Below are 20197 nucleotides of genomic sequence, written 5' to 3'. Positions count from 1 at the left end.
GAGCTGTGAGAAGAGGGCCACCAGCCTCTAAAACCCAGAATGGTAGATCCACCAACAGCTTGCATCGTGTACCTAGAAAAGCCATAGACATTCAATGCCAGCCTGTGAAGACAGTGAGAAGGAAGGCTGTACTCTTTGAAGCCACAGGGGTTGAGCTTCCCCATGGAAACCTACCTCTTGCATCAGCATGACTTGAATGTGAGACATGGAGACAAAGCAGATCATTCTGGAACTTTAATATTTGACTGCTCCACTGGATTTCAGACTTACATGGGTCTGTAGCCCCTTTGTTTTGACCAGTTTCTCCCATTTGGAATGGCTTTATCTACCCAATGCCTGTGCCCCCATTGTATCTAGTAAGTAACTTACTTGTTTTTGATATTACAGGCTCACAGTGGGAAGGAACTTGCCTTGTCTCTGATGAGACTTTGGACTGTGCACTTTTGAGTTAATGCTGAAATTAGTTAAGACTTTAGGGGACTGTTGTGAAGGCATGATTGGTTTTGAAATGTGAAGCTGTGAGATTTGGTAGGGGCCAAGGGCACAGTGATATGGTTTGGGTATGTCCCCACCCCAATCTCATCTCAAATTCCCACTTGTTGTACCTGGTGGGTGGTAATTGGATCATGGCAGCAGGTTTTCCCATGCTGTTCTCATGATAGTGAATAAGTCTCACATGATCTGATGGTTTTAAAAAGAGGCATTTCCCTGCATAAGCTCCCTCTCCTTCTGCCTGCTGCCATCCAGTAAGATGTTATTTGTTCCTCCTTGTCTTCACTGTGATTATGAGGCTTCTCCAGCCACATGAAATTGTAAGTCCAGTTAAATCTTTCTTTTGTAAATTGCTCAGTCTTCAGTATGTCTTTATCAGCAGCATGAAAATGGACTAATTCAGAAACAAATAAAAAATTAAAGATATATCAGAGGTAATTCTCAGAAGACAGTTGCCTAAATACTTTGCTTCTTTCCTTAGCCAATGTACAGCTGAGGTGACTCAAGCAGTAGGAGGCCGGTAGTGCAATTGAGGAGGCAGGAGGACATGCAGGATAGTTTTTAAGCCTGAAGGAAATGCTGCAAACATCTAAGGAGCTGCTCTCAATCACAACATACAACTTATAGGAGTCTCCACGACACAATGTGAATCAGATGGAAAGGAAGGTAGCCTCCTCTGGCAAAGTATGCAGCAGAGCACTTCAATCTTGAGGCTATTTAAGGGTTTAAAAGATTGGTAACAGGATCCACTCAGTTCATAGAAAAACTATCCCAGCCCTCTTGTTCCTCAGGCCTAGAAAAGGACTACTGGAAAAAATCCAGCTATTTGGAAAATTAACTGCTTTCTTTGTCCCCACTGCTTGCCAATATAGCACTTCCCAAGATACTGAGTGTAATAACCTCAACTTGCACAGACTAACATAGAAAAATAAAACGAGGCTTGGTTATTTCAAGGAAGCCGACTGTCTTAGTCCCTTTGGTGCTGCCACAACAGAATACTAGGGACTGGGTAATTTATAAAGAACAGAGATTTATTTCTTACAGTTCTGGAGTCTGGGAAGTCCAAAATCAAAAGGTGCATATTTGATGAAGGCCTTCATGCTGTATCATCCCATGGTGGAAGGTGAAAGGTCAAGAGAGAACCAAAGAAAGAGAGGGGAAAGAAAATCAAGCAGGCATCAGATTTCTCATTTACTACACAAAAACAAAAAAAGACAGTGGAATTTTTTTTTGAGATGAAGTCTTGCTGTCACCAGGCTGGAGTGCAGTGGCGTGATCTCAGCTCACTGCAACCTCCACCTCCCAGGTTCAAGCAATTTCCCCACCTCAGCCTCCCGAGTAGCTGGGACTACAGGCACACATCACCACGCCCAGTTAATTTTTGCATTTTAGTATGGATGGGGTTTCACCATGTTGGCCAAGATGGTCTCAATCTCCTGACCTCATGATCCACCTGCCTCGGCCTCCCAGGGTGCTGGGATTATAGGTGTAGCCACTATGCCCAGCCAACAGTGGAATATTTTAAACATTTTGTTATTTTGTGAATTAGGAAACAAGAGACACTCTCAGACATTCAAGTATTCAGAAAGTATACAGTGTAGAAATGCTTTCCAAGGAAAATAATTAAGAAACTAGTAAAAAAAAATTAATTAATAGTAAAAAAAATCAAACCAAATATCAATTAAGAAGAAAAGTATACCCCAAATTAGAATAATAGAGATTTCCATTTATTCTGCCTTCTTAGGTAATTTCCCTATTGCTCAGGAGTTCCGGCGGCAGCGTGGGAAGGGCAGGGACATGAATTAAGTTTAAAGCAGTTGTGGATACATACATTCTTCTAGTTACAGGAATTAATTCAGAGATGGGAGCTTGACCAAGTCAAAATTGCTAACATACAACAAGACTCTCCCATGCTCCTATGTCTGACTAACAGTAACAACATCTGGAATTCTTCAGCCACTTTACAATCAGAAGCAAGATATGAAGAAAATGCTAACATTTTGCTGAGGAACATAAAATAAGACAAATTTTTTGAACAATGTGTCACATGTGAACCCATCTTCCAGGAAAATTCAATATTATAAAAATATTAATTCTCCCTAAAGTGATTTATACATTTAAGTACAATCCTAAATAAATTTCTGTGGAAACTAACTCTTTGTATTGAAGTCAGCAAGATGTTTCTTATAGAACTTAAAAAGATCATTTTAAAATTCATCTGTAGAAGAAACATGAGGAGGATAATTTTTTTAGAAAAAGAACAGTGTATTAGTCTGTTCTCACACTGCTATGAAGAAATATCCAATGGTGGATAATTTATAAGGGAAAGAGGTTTGTTGATTCATAGTTTCACATTGCTGGGGTGGCCTCTGGAAACTTATGATCATGGCAGAAGGCAAAGGAGAAGCAGGCACCTACCTTCCTCACAGGGTGGCAGGACAGAGTGAGTGCAAGCAGGGGAAGTGCCAGATGCTTACAAAACCATCAGATCTCGTGAGACTCACTCATTATCACCAGAACAGCATGGGGAAAACTGCCTCCATGATCCAATTACCTCCACCTGGTCCTACCCCAGGGATTATGGGGATACATGTGGGCCTTATGCGGATTACGGGGATTACAATTCAAGATGAGATTTTGGGTGGGGACACAGCCAAACCATATCAAACAATGAAAGGCATATGCCCTTCCAGACGCCAAATATATCTTAAAGTTATAGTAAGTAAAACAAAGGTAAGTGGCACAATTAGGTCAATAAAACTGAATAGAACCCAAAAGCAGGCCCATTTATGTATATAAATTATAGTAAATGTGATGTATTAATTCACTAGAGGAGAGTTTAGATTTGTTTCGTTGCTGTTGTTGTTTTGTTTGGGGGATTCTTGTTGTGGTTAGCATATATTAAGAAGAGTTTACAATATGCCAGACACTATTCTAAGTGTTTTTCATGTAATAATTCATTTTATCAGTCCCACAATCTTATGAGATAGATAAAAATATTATTCACACTTTGTGATAATAAAACTGAGGCACAGAAGAGGCTAGTCATTCTGAACTACCAGCAAACAGGAGAGCTGGAAAATGAACTGGAGAATTTTGACTCCATCACATCATGTAAGAAGACACATTTGATTCCTACCTACATTATATCAAATAAGAAAGCTCAGATTCTTGGCTGAACCTAAAGCCATACTGTAAAGTATTTGAATAAAATATGGGAGAAAATTCTTACAAGATTGGATTAAAGAAAAATTTTATTGTAAAACACAAAACTCAGAAGCTAAAAAGAAAAAAATGTTGTCATGTAATAATATATATATAAATATATCTATAATAAAATATCTTATATTATGGTAAACTAAAAGGCAACTTGCCGAGTGAGAGAAAATGTTTTCAACTCGTATGATTACAACACAGAATTAATATCCATACCACATAAACACTCCAGACAAATCAGCAAGAAGAATAAGAATAAACAAATCATAGAACAAGAATTCCTAACAGTCCATAAACATATGAAATGGTCCTCAACATCAGTAGTAATCAGGGAAATTAAACCAACAGTGGGGTACCAAGTGCTTCACTGAAGAGTGAGTAACTCTGGGTTGGTAAGGGTAAGAGGAAATGACTACCTTCATACACCATTTGTGGCCATAAAAGAACATTTTGGAGTCTGGTCACCAAAAGGTTAAAGTTAAACCTTAGACTCAGCAGTTCTACTTGTTATGGTAAGAGAGTAACTTGTATGTATAAGGGAAGACAATGATACACACACGCACACACACACAAGAAACTAAAATGAGTGTGACTGTAAAGAGGAAAATTCTCTACTAAATGCACTAATATTTTAGCAGTAGTTCCTGCTAGTAAGGGAAGGTTGTGGAGGAAGGGAAAGGAAACTGTAATGTTCACTCTATATGCTCATATTATTTAATACTTGACTGTTTTATAGTACATAAGTGTTTATGTATCAATTGTGTTATTTAATTTTTTAAAGAATAAATCTTGGTTGTTTAAGAAAATGTCAAAACTAGGTTCTCCTGTGTGCAAATAAAACTGTATTTCACAGTTGCCATTTGCTGTCTCAGTTTGCCTTCCCTGAGACTATTTACATAAATCTAGACAGAGAATTAATGTAACTTTTTGAAATGTATTTACAGAGGTCCACTTGGGCCGTGCAAGTGTTAGTCAAATCTAGTCCAACTTGTGAATAGTCAAAGGTTTTTTTCCACCCCTTTTCTTCAAAACGCTAACTATAATTCTGGTATCTCTAGCACTGTCTCTTTAGTTGCTAAGGCCTAGCCATGAGTGCCAGGTCAGCTCCTAGCAACAAGGCCCATTGATAGTGCCAGGCCAGCTCCTGGCTGCCAGGGCTGCCCCCACCCCTCTCTCTGAGGACAGTTAACTGGCATGCAACTTCTTCCCTCTGCCTTCTACTTCTTCCTGAGGTAAGGCAGGAAGTGGAGAAAATACTTTGAGATCTTCAGGGAAAGTGCAAGAGGACAAAATCCATATTCTGTGAGTGTCTAAGGAACAGACAGAAGCCCCTGTGTCCCTGATGGAGTCATGAAGATACTGTACTGGCCCTCTTACCTCTGGCCTTCACGTAGTGTAAAATAACACTAACTCTCTATGTGGTTCCTCCACAGATAAACTGGTCTTTCTGCAATTTACAAACACCATCCTCACTTGTATTGAAAGCTCAGTGACAATTCAGGAAAACAAGGTAGAATTGGACCAGGTGGTAAGATGAAAAAAGAAGACAGCGGCAGTTCCTCTTGATCCACAAGGCTGGTTGTTGTGTAACTCCTGTGGCAGGAGCAGTTGATTCAGGAGTTCTTTATTCCCTTAGGGGAGAACAAATGAGAATAGATGTGATTTTTTTTTTTTTTGACTGTCTTTCCCTCCTGCAATGTTCCTTAAAAAGGACCACAAAATGCACACATGTCATTTTGCCTGCCAAATCATTTTCTTTTGGGACATTTTCCTTTCACATAATTCCAGTAGGGCTGACCCCTTCAGTGATCACCAAGGACCCCTTCCAGACCTGCCAATCAGACTCACAACCATTGCATCAAGGATATGAATATGATCCAGGCCAAACCAATTGATACCAGATCTGGGGCTTTTGCTGAAACTGTTAGAAGAGATATGGCATTTGCACGGAGTTTACTCAGGTGGTAGAATATAAGCTAGAACATCTGGTAAGCAGCTTTGCCATTTCCTAGGGACATGAGAAGGAAGACAACATAAAGTAAGACACAGTCAGAAGATGGAAGGCGACAAGCCTGATAATAGTATGTGAAGTCCTATATCCAACTGTGTTCCTTCTGGACATAAGCCAATAATTTCCTGTTTTTCTCAAGCGAGTGTTATTTTTTAAGTGCTTGAGTTTTTCCTATCACTTGTAACCCATAGAATCCTGACCATGCAAATATACTGCAGAATTGCCTTACCTTAACAATTAGAATTTCAATAAACTATAAACAAGACGAGTTGTTCCAAGGAGCATACTAACATTTAGATAATAATAATTAGATGCTGGGTGCTTTTGAATATGGTACTTCCTTTAATTCTCAAAAATTCCTGTTGGATTGGTAAGACAAATGAGAAACAAGGAAGAGATGGAGTAAATGACCACTCTCTGACTCTGAATCCTTACTCTTTTCCTGGCCTAATTCTTCTTTTAGCTCAGAGACCTCTATCTTGGCCTCATTCTTCAAGCACAGAGAAATGGTTACAGAGCTCCCTGTCAACAAAGAATTCTGATAAGTCATAAGAAATGTTAACATTCTAATTAGAAATGCTAGGATCACAGAGAACGTATTAAAATTTTCAAAGCTCAAAACTGTGCCACCTTTGAGAAGTTCTTCAAAGAACTAATCATGGAGCTTTTATGATAGGGTTGTACTCCTGGAAGACACTTTTCTATCTTCTGGGTTTTCACAATCACCAAATTAAATTTCATATGTTGGGGGCTCCACCAGGACAAAACCTTGTCAGCATTTGCATGTTAAAATGATCCATATCTATCTAAAATCTCCTGTTTATATTAAGATATTTTAAGTCTCTGATTTTAGAGGCAACAGGTCCATAGAACATGTTTTGTTAGGTTTATCTACAAAATAATTCTGCATTTCCAACACAGGTCACTTTAACCTGCCAAAAAAAAATATTAAGCAGAATTTCCAGTTTTCAACTCAAAAAGAAATCTACAGGGTCCAGGTTCAGTGGCTCATGCCCGTAATTCCAGCACTTTGGATGGCCAAGGCAGGAGGATTGCTTGAGTCCAGTCAGGGAAACATAGTAAGACTCTGTCTCCACAAAAATATTATAATAATAATAAAAGTAAGCTTGCTGTGGTGGTACACACCTGCAGTCCCAGCTACTCAAGAGGTTTAGTTAGGAGGATTACCTAATCCTGGGAGTTTGAAGCTACTGTGAGCAGTGATCACACCATTGCACTCCAGCCTGGGTGACACAAAAAAAAAAAAAAATTTATAAATTTGTTTTGTTTTAAAAAAGCTTTTAAAAACATTGCATGACAAATGGAAGTAACCTAAAAAAGATTAAGTTAATTGTAATATATCTACTTGTTTATAACAAATTCTAGTAATAATTACAAGATATGTTATAATATTTGCAAAGGACTATACAAAATTGTATATATAATAATAATAATTACATAAAATCATTTTGCATTTGAACAAAATAACAGAAAAAGAGAATAGAAAAACAACAATCATATGGTTAATTATGATTTTAAATAACATTTTTCTTTTTCCATACTTTCTTTTTGACTATTGTATATGTTTTATAAATTTAAAATGATTATTTTTAAACAAAATATCTGAACAAACACCTCATTAATGGAGGCATACAAATATAAATAAGCATATGAGATGCTCAACATGATATGTTATTAGAGAACTGCAAATTAAAATAGCAATGAGATACCACAACACACCTATTAAAATGTCAACAACAACAAAAAAAAAACCCAGAACACTGGCGATTGCTGGCAAGGATGTTGAGTAACAGAAACTCTGATTTACTGCTGCTGGGAATGCAAAATGCTACAGCCACTTTGAAAGACTGGTGGTTTCTTGTTAAAACTAGGCATGCTCCTACTATATGATTCAGCAATCATACACTCCTTGGTATTTACATGAATAAACTGAAAATTTATGTCCATTCAAAACCTGCACACGAATATTTATAGCAGCTTTATTCATAATTGCCAAAACTTGAAAGCAACCAAGATGTCCTTCAATAGGTGGATAAACAAATTGTGGATATCCAAACATTGGAATATTATTATTAGGTACCAAAAGAAAAAAGAGTTATCGGCCCATCAAAAGATATGAAGTAAAAGTCAATGTGTACTACTAAGTATAAGAAACTAATCCAAAAAGGCTTAGTGTGATTGTAAATATATGACTTTCTGGAAAAGGCAAAACTATGGAGACAGTAAAAAGCTCAGTGTTTATCAGGGGTTATGTCAGGGAATGACTAGGTGAATCACAGCGGATTTTTTGGGCAATGGAACTATCTGTGTGCTACTACAATGGTGTATACATGTCACTATACACTTGTCAACACCCATAGAAGATACAACACAAAGTGTGAACTTAAATGTAAACTTTGAACAATAGTTAATAATATATCAATATTAGTTCATTCACTGTAAAAACAACTCACCACACTAATGCAAGATATTATTAATAGAGAAAACTGTTGTGGAAGTGGGAGGGTGCATATGGGAACTCTCTGTACTTTCTGCTCAATTTTTCTATAAACCTAAAACTGCTCTAAAAAAATAAGTTTATTAAAAGCTATCAATCATTTTGATGTGATTTACAAGATCATCTTATTAGTACATTTTAGTTTAGCTTTACATTTAGTTTGCTTAATATTTTGGTTTTAGGGTATTTCTTTTTGTTTGTAAAATTCCTACAAATTTTCTCCATAAATTATAAAGCAGAATTATATAGAACAATAATTTTTCAGGTTTATCTATATCTTAGAATATTTTATGGAAGGACTTCTGTTTAAATAAATATCAAATGACCCATGATTTTTAACAATTTTTACTGTCTTTGCAACAAAATTTACTCAAGGTGTGCCCTTTGTTGAAATGTATAGGAAATTGAAATGAAAGATTTTACTCAAATCTGTATTTATTGACTCTTTAAATGAATGACAAATCCACCTGTAAATATAGTGATGGCTTGGTAAAGTCTGCTTTTTAAACTATGCTTTTCAAAAATAATTCCCTTTTTCCTCCCTAGAGCTGAATTCCTCTCAATCATTTGTAACTACATCCTCCACATTCTTCTCTTGAGTCCAGGATGCTTGTACAGACACCGAGTTGGTCCCCACTCATCACAGCCCACAGGGATCAAAACCTGTTTCTTTTTCCTTAGGCATTTTAATGTTTCCATTTTCTGTTCTTACTGTCGAGTTCATTAGTTCTTTAGAAAAAACAATTATTTTTTGAGATTGTAGAGCTTTTTGAGAGCTAATGTAAGGATCTATTATTAACCAGAAAAGGTAATTTCCAAGTTAAGAAAACCAATCTGCAGCCAGATTAATAAAGACTTAGCTATTTCAACATTTCAATGAAACATAAATTTGTCAGGAAAAAAATTGACTCTATAGGAAGATAGTAACATATGAGAAATATAAGACATACTATAATAAACTACTCTTGATTGAAGACAACTTTGAAAAAAATTATATCTGCACTTCCCTGATATCTCCTAATTCATACATGTGCTACTTCAATAAAAATAAAGTGAAATAACTATTAAGGCAGACAAGTATAGTTTCTTCTACTTAATTTTGAGCTCAATGGGTTTGAGGTTAAAATAGTGATTTTGTAGCCTGCAGGTAGCTCCCCACAAATGGGAAGATGCTGGTAATTTCAAACCAATAAAGTTGAAAGTGTTTGCTAAATCAGATCCTGCTACCAGCACTACTCCCTCTGCTGGACACTGTTCTTCCATTTCCAAAACTCTTGGGGCAGGAAGTTGATGCAAGGGACCCCTTGGATGTGGCAGAGAACACAAGCTTATTTGCTGCCCCAAACCCTCATTTACCCATTTCATTTATATCCCATCCATATCTCCAGAAGCAAAGATACAAGTGATCTAAGCAAATCTCTACAACTCTTTATTAACTTATCCCTGAGTTTAAAGACATGAAATAACTTCACTAGCCTTCTCTGGGGACACACCTGCACATGTGTTAAGTGTAACATGATATGACCAATTATTTTCAAAGCTCTGCTTTTCTGCTTCCACTTTGATTACATAACCCTTTGGGACTCATAGTCCATAAAAATTAATTCTTTTATAAAATACTTTTGTTCCTGTTTCTGGTACATTTTGAGTATAACAAACTTACTGAAGAAAAAAAAAGACTCACTTGAATGTATTGTAACTTCACTGTATTGTAGATTTACTGATATTTGGAAGAAACTATTTTCCTTTTTAACATATAATTGTCTCATAGCACTAATTTCATTAATCTTACATAATCCCCAAATGAACAATGCCAGCTTTACCAAAATAATTTTTTACAACTTCATAAAGCAATTTAGTTAATGGATATGTGCTTGCTTTGCAGTAAAGCAAAACAATCCTTTCTGAAACTTTTATTGGGGGACTGCGAACACTGCCTTGCATTATTGGTTTCATGTTTGCATGTCATACATAAAGTAAACACAAGCAGAAAAGCCCATTATTCCCTTTTCCCAGAGTAGACTATGGTTGTTAAAGATAGAGACTGGTAGTTTACAGAGGCCATTAAGAGAAGACCCTTGAGACTTAATTGCCAAAAATACAAACAACAAAAACCCCAATACTACTCTTCAGGACCCAGACAATCAATTCAGTCCTGAGTGATCAACTCCCCTTCACATAAGCCAATAAACAAAGTCAAAGTTGTCCCCGCTCTTTGTCCTCTTCCCTTTTTCCTTTGTCCCTTCTTTTTCTGCTCACCATCCTCAGGACTCACCCCTGCTTTTTCTCATTCACCATCGAATGACTCATCTGAAACATGTCCATGAAATATACAATGCACATTCTTTAAAGACATATGTATGCCTTCCCTGTCTCTCTCAAGGACTTTTTAATCCCTTAATTCTCATTCCTTTTCTTATTCTTTATTCCTACTTTTCATCTCAACTCGTGTTTTTGGTTTTGGTTTTTTCACTCCTTCTTCTAAGTCCTGGCTGTTGAGTTAACAGAATTTACATTCAGATAAAACGTTTTCTCCACATTTTAACATAAACTGACTGAGGTTGTAGCCATCCTACTAGGGAGTTCAGGTAGAGTTGCTTAGAATTTTTTTTTAAAGCATGCTGATTTCATTCCTTTACTCCCAGTGTCCCTTCAGAGAGAAAGACGAGCTATTCTAAAATTGGTTCATTTTGATAAAGTATTTGCCCTTATTTAAAGGGCTCATCTTCCCTTAACCTCTCTTCTCATTTACTAAACAGATTCTGCAGCTCTCCTCATCTGAGAAAATTGGACTCCCTTGTCTGCTTTGATCCAGAAAATTATGCTTTTATTAACACGAACATTTCCTGATCTCTGCCAGTGCATTTAAAATTTCCAGATTATGTATGTGCATCATTTATCAAAATGCCATCAGTTCCCAGGAATGCCAAGCATTCAAACTGAGTGACCTATGGCCTATATGTGGATGCATTCTAAGGAAGGGACATGGTGATTATAATCTTAGTCTCCAAGGTAGCTGCAGTTAGCTATATATTTTTTATTTCAAGGAAAGAAATGTGGCAATAAACTTCAAGGATGAGCTCTCACCAAACTGTAGAATCTCAAGGGAAAACAAAGATTCCCATCTACTCCTTTAAGCAATAGAAAAGATGAAAACATTTTGTACTAAAAAATTATCTGATTTTAGTGAGTGTGTTGAAGGGAACATAGTAATTTCAGTGATATTGTAAACATGCAACTATGTATCAGTAACAATTTTGATGTTTGGGAAGAAAAACGCACAGTAAGTTCTTTAATCTTTGTGGAAAATACCATGAGTCAAGTTTGGCCTATGTGCATGCTTTTCAACAAAATGCTGTTCAAACTCAAATCTTCAAAATTGTCTTGACTTGTGTTTTCTCTGCTCATTCCAATCTTCTCTGTAACAGAGAAAGAAAACACCACCATAACAAGCAGCATTTTGATCACCCAGAGATCCTTTAATTTTTATAAACCATGTCCAGAATTTCAATTTAAAAACTCTAGAGAATATATTAAAAATATATCAAGTGAACAGATGACCTAGATATTGGAATTATCGGACATGGGCTTTAAAGTAATGATGTATTCATATGTTCAAAAAAAAAGGACAAGATGGAGGATTTTATCAGATAACAGAAATCTATAAAAAAGAACAAAATGGAAATTCTAAGACTAAAGACAGTAACTGAAGTAAATGCCTAAGTAGATAGGTCTGTCAACAGACTTGAAGAATGGACATAGTTGAGGAAAGGATTAATAAACTAGAAGTTGGTTAAGTATAACATATACTGATGGAAGTCTGGAGAACACAAAAAATGGAAACTATGTATAAAACTGAAAGGGACATGTGGGACATGATGAAACGTTCTAGCACGTATGCAACACCATCTCCCTCCAGAAGGGAAAACAGTGAAAATGAGGTGAGAACTACATTTAAGAGTAAATATTAGCCAGGCATGGTGGCTCACACCTGTAATCCCCAAACTTTGGGAGGCTGAGGTGGGTGGGTCACAAGATCAGGAGTTTGAGACCAGCTTGGCCAATGTGGTAAAACCCTGTCTCTACTAAAAATACAAAATTAGCCAGGTGTGGTGGCCAGCACTTGTAGTCCCAGCTACTCAGGAGGCTAAGGCAGGAGAATCACTTGAACCTGGGAGGCAGAGGCTGCAGTCAGCCAAGATCACACCAGTGCACTCTAGCCTGGGTGACAGACTTAGACTCCATGTCAAAAAATAAAAATAAAAAGAGTAAATATCAAGAACACTCCAAATGCTAAAAGATACCCAGCCACAGATCCAAGAAGTGCTTCAAAGTCTAGAGAGAGCAATTAAAAAGAAAAACACAGCTAAGCTCATCTTCTTGCTGTACTCTCACATGGCAGAGAGAGGAAATTGTGGTATTTCTTTCTCTTCTTATAAGGACACTAATCCCATAATAGGGGCTCCATTGTCATGACCCATCTAAATCTACTTACCTCCCAAAGGCCCTACGTCTTTAGACCATCCAATGGGAGTTGGCGCTTCAACATATGAATTTAGAGACGATACAAACATGCAGACCATAACCAGTAGGTTCACAGCCAGCTAGAAGTTACCTCGCAAATAGCAGATCTGGTGACAAAATCGGTTTTTGTTTGTTTTGATTGCTGTCCTGTTTTATTTACTCCCAAACCAATACATTAAATCAGCACTATATGTCAGTTGCCTTGAAAGGAAAAACAATATTTCGTGCATTTTTAATGCGGTCATAATGAGATCTTGAGTTATCTTAGCAAATATGTGAATAAAGTTTTCAAAAAGCAAAAGAATTATTACTTACATCGCTTTAATTGTGGCAATTAGTCAAAGTTATCAATTCACTGAACAAACTTACTAAGCATGTACTAAGTGTCAGCCATCATACCAGGCACTGATAATGTAATACAAAATAAAAGAAGTGGTCACTGCCTCCTGGAGCTAATAATAATATTAATTATAAATTAATTGAGTTCTTTCATTAGATATTAAAAGAAAACAAATAATCATAAATTCTGATATACACTATAAAGAAAACAGAGGCTATTTGCTAAAAAATTATAAACCAGTGCTCGCTTAGGTGGCATTATGAGGGACAATTTCTCTAAGACTATAACATTTAAGCCAGAAATGCTTTATAATCATCAGGGTAACTACTAAGCATTGCTCAAACAGGAACATATTTGAAAATGAAAGGGACACTTTTAACAATTATGCAGGGTTTCAGGGCAAACTATAATATATATGCGCCCTACTTCTAAGTCACAGTAAATATTGGCACAGTAAATATAGATTGTCTAAATGCAATAGGAAGACACTAATGTTTTTTACAGGGGGATATTTATTATCTGACTTTTAAAAGTTCTCTCTAACTGCCAGTTGGGAAATTAATGGGGTGAGAAGCAAGAATGGAGGTAGAGAAAATATTCTAAGAATATTATACCCATCTAGGCAGGAAAGGGACAGTAGCTTAGATTGATAAGGTGGTGAAGTTACAGAAAAGTAGGCAATTCAAGATGAACTTTAAAGACTATCAGCAAGAACAGTGAAGTTATACAAAATATTACATTTGCATCTTAATTAATATTTTAGTAAATGTACAAGAAATTATCCTAAAGCCTTGTCAATTGATCTGGAAAGGAACTTCTCAACCGTATTCACAGAGCTATAGATACAAAGAACAAATTATTCACCTGTATCAAAAACCATAAAGAAAAAACCATTTTAAAAAATTGTCTACTAAATTATCTCCCCTTTCTTCTCTACCAACCTCAATTTTTAGGTTTTTTTTTTAATCTAAATCTTATCAATTTGTAAGTTTGCATACATTTGTTTATGAAGGCTACTAATCTTCCATCTGTCACACGTGCAACAAATATTTTCTCCAGGCTATTGAGTTTGTTTGGGGGGGTCTTTGCCATTTAAAATACTTACTTTTAATGTATAGGAAAATGTATCTAACCTTGTGGTGTCCGGGTTTCCTGATGTAGCAAGTTTGTCCCTATTTAAAATATTATAGGGACAAATATACACAAAAATGTAATTCTATTATTTTATGTACCTATTTGTCCACATTTAAATCTGACATTGTCTCTATTCTCCTTGGTGTTTCTGAATGTCATAATTTTTTTTTTTTTTTTTTTTTTTAGACGGGGCCTTGCTCTGTCACCTGGAGTGCCGTGGTGTAATCTCAGTTCACTGGAACCTCCGCTTCAGCTTCCCAGGTAGCTGAGATTACAGATGCTCACCACCACTCCTGGCTAATTTTTGTATTTTTAGTAGAGATACGGTTTCAACACATTGGCCAGGCTGGTCTCGAACTCCTGACCTAAAATGATCTACCCACTTCGGCCTCCCAAAGCGCTGGGATTACAGGCCAGAGCCAACATGCCCAGCCTAAATGTCATAAATCTTACTTTGACCTCTAATCAATTTCCAAATCTCCAGTTCTATCAATAGCCAACTATCTATCTGTTGGACATCATCACTGATAGGCAAAATTGAAAATTCATGTCAATATTTTCCCCTATTTAAATAAGAATCTGCTCTTTCTTCCTTATATACTTAGATAAGTGGGATATTCATTCTAGAAGCTTTGGTTTGACTTCTCCCTTCCTTTACCCAACATTCTGCCCACCAGCACCACTGGTCTAATCATTGCATTCGATGTCATAGCTTCTGCCTGCAAAATGTGTCAGGCATCCAACCTTTTCATTTTCTCCCTTTTTTCCTAGTGCCAATTCAATTCAGGCTTACATTGTTTACAACCTGAAATATTTATTGCAGAAATATTTTCCTAAACTCCATGATGAACCAAATCAGGCCATTGTCGTTTCATAAATTTTTCACAGTATCCTTTTATTTTTAAAGTCAGAATTCATTGTTCTTGGCGGGGCACAGTGTCTCACGCCTGTAATCCCAGCACTTTGGGAGGCCGAGGCGGGCGGATCACGAGATTGGGAGTTCAAGACCAGCCTGACCAACATGGTGATTCCTTGTTTCTACTAAAAATTCAAAAATTAAACAGTCGAGGTGGCGCATGCCTGTAATCCCAGCTACTCAGGAGGCTGAGACAGGAGAATTGCTTGAATCCAGGAGGTGGAGGTTGCAGTGAGCCGAGATCACGCCATTGCACTTCAGCCTAGGTGACAGAGAGACTGTCTCAAAAAAAAAAAAATCACTGTTCTTATTTAATATCATTTTGTGACATATGACTATTTATCAGGCAAGACTCTAGATTCTGTGGATTCAGCATTGAAAAAATTAAAATAAAATGAAGAAAGTTCCTGCACTCATGAAACACATTTTAGTGGCTATATCTGGGTTTAAATCTTGGATCCAGCATTTTAAGATTTGTGATCTTAGATAAGTAAACTTTTTTAAGCCTCTGTTCTTTTAGCCATAAAATAATTTTTTTAATGTAGGGAGGAGGAGGAGATATAATGTATAACATATAGACTCTTGTAAGAAATAGAAATTAGACAGGTTGAGAGATCATGTGATTCATCCAATAAATGTTGGCTCTTGTTTTTCCTGACCTGTATGTTTTTTCCTTGTCCCAAAGCTAGCCTTACCTCTCCCACATACTGGGGTTCATTCATGCTTTGGCCCTTACCACCTTTTCCAATTTATTAAAAAGTACACGCTCAATTTTAATATTTGCCTTTTTTTTAATTTGAAATCTTATTGAACTTGCATCTATATTTTAAAATGACGCAGAACTTAAAGAAGTCAAAGATTATGAAGAAGACTCAGCACCTGGGAATAAAATTGAGAATAGGGCTGGGCATGATGGCTCACATCTGTAATCTCAGCACTTTGGGAGGCCAAGGCAGGCTCACCTGAGGTCGGGAGTTTGGGACCAGTGTGACCAACATGGTAAAACCCCATCTCTACTAAAATATAAAAATTAGCGAGGTGTGGTGGCGGGTGCCTTTATCCCAGCTACTCAGGAAGCTGAGGCAGGAGAATCACTTGAACCCAAGAGGTAGAGACTGCAGTGAGCAGAGATGGTGCCACTGCACTTCAGCTTCCAGTGGTACTCCCTCTCAAAAACATAAATACCTAAATAAATAAAATTAATTTGATAATAGTAATAAATATAAAAATAACTAAATTTACCTTTCTTTTTTAACTACATAACCAAAATAATAGTAATAAATATGAAAATAACTAAATTTAGCTTTCTTTTTTAACTACATAACCAAATATCAACCATCATTTTTTTGCCCCTCCAAATTAGAAGAATTTAAAATGCAGATTCTCCCCACCTCCTCTTCCCATTCAACAGAAACTAAGAAAGAAGGATCTTATTCAGGTCTTCACTCCATTTGTGGTTCACATCCAGTGACCCAAAGGTTAGAAAGCATTCATTCCACCAATAATTACCAAGCACATATAAACTACCAGCAGTTCTTACGAACTCTAGGGATATCCTGGCTCCTGCTGTCATGAATTTTGCATTCTCAGATAGGAAATATGGCTCTGATGCCTGCTGGGGCAGTGGTAGCAAACTTTACTCCATGTGAATTCAGTCATCCCTTGGTATCCATGGGGGATTGGTTCCAAGACCTCCCACGGATACCAAAACCCATAGATACTCAAGTTTCTGGTATAAAAGGGTGTAGTATTTGCACATAACCTATGCACATCTTCCTATATATTTTGAATCATCTCTAGATTACTTATAATGCCAATGTAAACACTACATAAATAATTATTATACGGTATTGTTTTGGGGATAATGACAAGAAAAAATCTGTACATGTTCAATACACATGCAATTTATTTTTGCTCTGCTCTTGGTTGAATCCACAGATGCAGAACCCACAGACAGGGAGGCCAACATTACACTTAGAGCTACAGATGATCTTGGAGGTAATTTAGACAACTTCCAACCTGGTATAGAAATCTGTATACTAGAGCATCTCTACCAGAACCTTTCATTCAACACTTGCTTGGATGCCTTCAGCAACAGAGAGCTCAGTACTTCACCCTTCCCACTTGTAAAAGGTTTGAATGTTAAAAGTTCTTAAACTTTTCTGGCTTTTACAATATTTAATAGCAACTTTATATCTCTTTTTCAACTTTCACAACCACACAGCTCCCTAAATAGAGTTAAACATACCTAATCTGTCAGTCATTCCCAAACATAACATTGTTATTGGTATTGCTAATGTCCCTTCAAGATTCATAATTATTTCAAATATTCCCTGACCAGGGAATACCCTCACTTACCAGCTCAGAATATCGTGAACTGTACTTCCTGTTTAAGTATTTTAGGACTGGAAATAATTCTAAATGCTGTGGCCATCCTATCTGGTTGGCTTATACTAAAACTTTGCCTCCTTTGGGATATTTGTTGCCATTAATGCTCCATGATACAGCTCAACCAGAGGGACACTAACGTATCTGAAAAACAGGTGAGCATGCAAGCCTAAGTGGAATACTATGCAATTCTTGAGACTGAGGACAGTGCTATGTGACTGATTGTCATTTAATCAAAATGTAACTATCAGCTTAGACTATCCTTTAGGCCCAGATCCAAAAGGAGAGTTTCAAGCTTATAGGAAACCAGACATGATCATTCAAATGAAATTACTGATACTGTACTTCATGTGAGCAAGGACATTATATCAACATATTATTATGCCACTTGAAATATGGTTATTTGCTGGCAGGTAGGTTATAAAACCATCAGATTATATGTACGTGTTTTGTGAGTTCTTAGAAAATACTTATTTCATTTGAATTCTTAATATTTATTCTACATAAATGGGATCCATTCAGTTAAAATAAGTGTGAAAATTATTAGAAAATTTCAACAAATCAGTTCTTAAATTTTTAGAAAGATCCAAAATGTCCCAGGCCGCCACATTACAACCAATGATGAGCATTTAAAGAGAAAATGCATACTTTTGCATCACCATAAATAGAGAATATGAGTTTTAAAAAATAAAATAACATACTAATTAATAATTTATTCAAAAATACTCAGAAGGAATTAAGAAATACGTACTAAGCAAAATTATGCCTTGTTGAACCCACTAAACAAAGAGAATATAAAAATATGCGGGGGGGTAAAATACTTTTTATACATGTGCTGACTACCTTTTTCAAGGATTACAGATACTGCAGCAGTAAAAAAAAAAAATCAGAATTCAATAAATGTTTAGAAAGTTAAAACAACATAATTTCAATTTTTGATTTTTTTCTAAGGTTTAAATTCCTATTTACGCTAAGGAGAAATAGAAATCTAAAATGATAACAACAACAATAATAATTACACAATGTTTACAAAGCCTTTAGAATTTTCGATATTACTGTGTCTCTGCTTGAAGCAACAACATGAAAATGATATAGTCACAATTTGTTTCTTGACTATTTTATATTCAGTAATTTTTAATGAAGCAACTAAATTAGGCATAACTTTCTACAGCTTTAACATAGTTATTATGAATATATTTTACTTGATTAAAAATAATAAAACTAGGGAGCCTTAAATATTATCTTAAAAGATTACTGTGTCAATTACAAATCTAGGAGAAAGGTATTTAGAAAGGAATAACTATTCTGAACAGTTACTTCCTTTTGTTCATTTCATTTAATTAATGACTCAATCAGCTTTCACTCTTAATACTAAAATTTTCCTAAATTACACATTGGTTTGCAAATGGGATGGCATATAGCAGGGTTATGTCAATTTAACGCTGGTAAAAATTCAGCAGATAATTTATTTTTTATTTAATCAAGAAAGAAAAAACTAGCTGGCAGTGTAGAGAGACCTAATTAACTAAATAACTGCCAATTCTACACTGTACTTTGTGTTACATGACATATCGTGAATAAATACCAGTCAAAAATCAAATTATTTGGATACTTAAGTGATGATGAGGCCTGCTGTGCCAACAGGTATGCTAATGAGTAGACATCTCCCAGACTCAAGGCTGAGTGAATGAGGCAAATGTTTTCACCTCCTAATCTTTTAGGGTGTTCAATTAACGCCAAGTATTTAAGAAGTTCCCTACTATTGGGAAAGAAGTAGACGTAATTATCTATATGCTTATTTTGTCAACTGAGGAGGAAAAACTTGCAAAGAAACAGTTTTTATATATGTATTAGATTTTTGTACAATTAAATGGTCATAGATGACGATTTTCGCCTAAGGAAGACAAGTTTATCTATGTTCAGTTACCGATCGCCTCTAAATAGGGTAAATGTCTTCTGTTGGCAACTAAAGTTAACGATGTCTTCCTTCTAAAATCTTTCTAAAGAGCACGCTACAATCTCACCTTCGAGCCTCAAGCCCTTTTCCTTGAATTAGTAAGGTGACCATACCGCCAATTTGAGCTGTTCTCCTTCAGTCCTGTAGTCCACGCCAGGGGATTCTCCAAATGCTAATAAAAATCAATTTCCCTGACAAAAGAACATAAACATGAATGCTTTTGTTTTCCTTTTAAAGAAGGGGGTCAGGGAGCATGTGACCGACGTTTTTAAAGGAAGGGGACAGCTACTTGCATGGGACTGCATTTTAGTTGTGCTAAAAGTGATGGAAGTGGGTTAGCATTATTCTACCACTAACACCCACGGAAGACCTGCCCACGGAAACCCCTGCCAGAGACGCGAAGTTTGCCGAAACAGCGCTCGGCCAAGTGCTGGCACAAATTCAAAACTAACTGTGCCGGGCCCGCGGGGGTGGCGAGAGAGGGACCTAACGTAAAACCCGGGGAGACCCGCGTCTCTTGCCTCCGAAGGTCTGCCGCGACCAGTGTCCCCTTCTCCGCTGGAGTCGGAAGTGCCTGTCACCTGCGGATCTGCCCGCCTCTCCCGGTCCGCCCTTCTCCTCCGCCCAGTTCGGACAGTCTCGAATTCCCCGATGCAGCCCAGGCCACCGAGGACTCCCCGGTCCCCAGCCCCCGCCCCCGC

The 20197-nt window shown here is 36.7% G+C and overlaps 1 long non-coding RNA gene across 5 annotated transcripts; it reads right to left on the bottom strand.

Moving 5' to 3' along the window:
• Positions 1 to 219: 219 nt before the first annotated feature.
• Positions 220 to 20137, bottom strand: LOC103792776 (uncharacterized). Of its 5 annotated transcripts, XR_013526425.1 has the most exons (6): positions 20018 to 20137; positions 19564 to 19687; positions 6908 to 6963; positions 5086 to 5339; positions 1535 to 1593; positions 220 to 886 (listed from the first exon to the last, which is right to left on the bottom strand). It is a non-coding gene; the product is annotated as an uncharacterized LOC103792776 (long non-coding RNA). The 5 variants fall into 5 exon arrangements; XR_013526427.1 differs by lacking the exons at positions 220 to 886; positions 1535 to 1593 and adding an exon at positions 5557 to 5716 and having other exon boundaries at positions 3729 to 5339; XR_013526426.1 differs by lacking the exons at positions 220 to 886; positions 1535 to 1593 and adding an exon at positions 5607 to 5716 and having other exon boundaries at positions 3729 to 5339.
• Between the last annotated feature and the right edge of the window lie 60 nt (positions 20138 to 20197).

The sequence above is a fragment of the Callithrix jacchus genome, chromosome 1, assembly GCF_049354715.1.
Source record: "Callithrix jacchus isolate 240 chromosome 1, calJac240_pri, whole genome shotgun sequence".
In the NCBI taxonomy this organism is placed as follows: domain Eukaryota; kingdom Metazoa; phylum Chordata; class Mammalia; order Primates; family Cebidae; genus Callithrix; species Callithrix jacchus.
The sequence above is the reverse complement of the archived record's forward strand: the minus strand, read 5'-3'. Positions and strand labels throughout refer to the sequence as shown.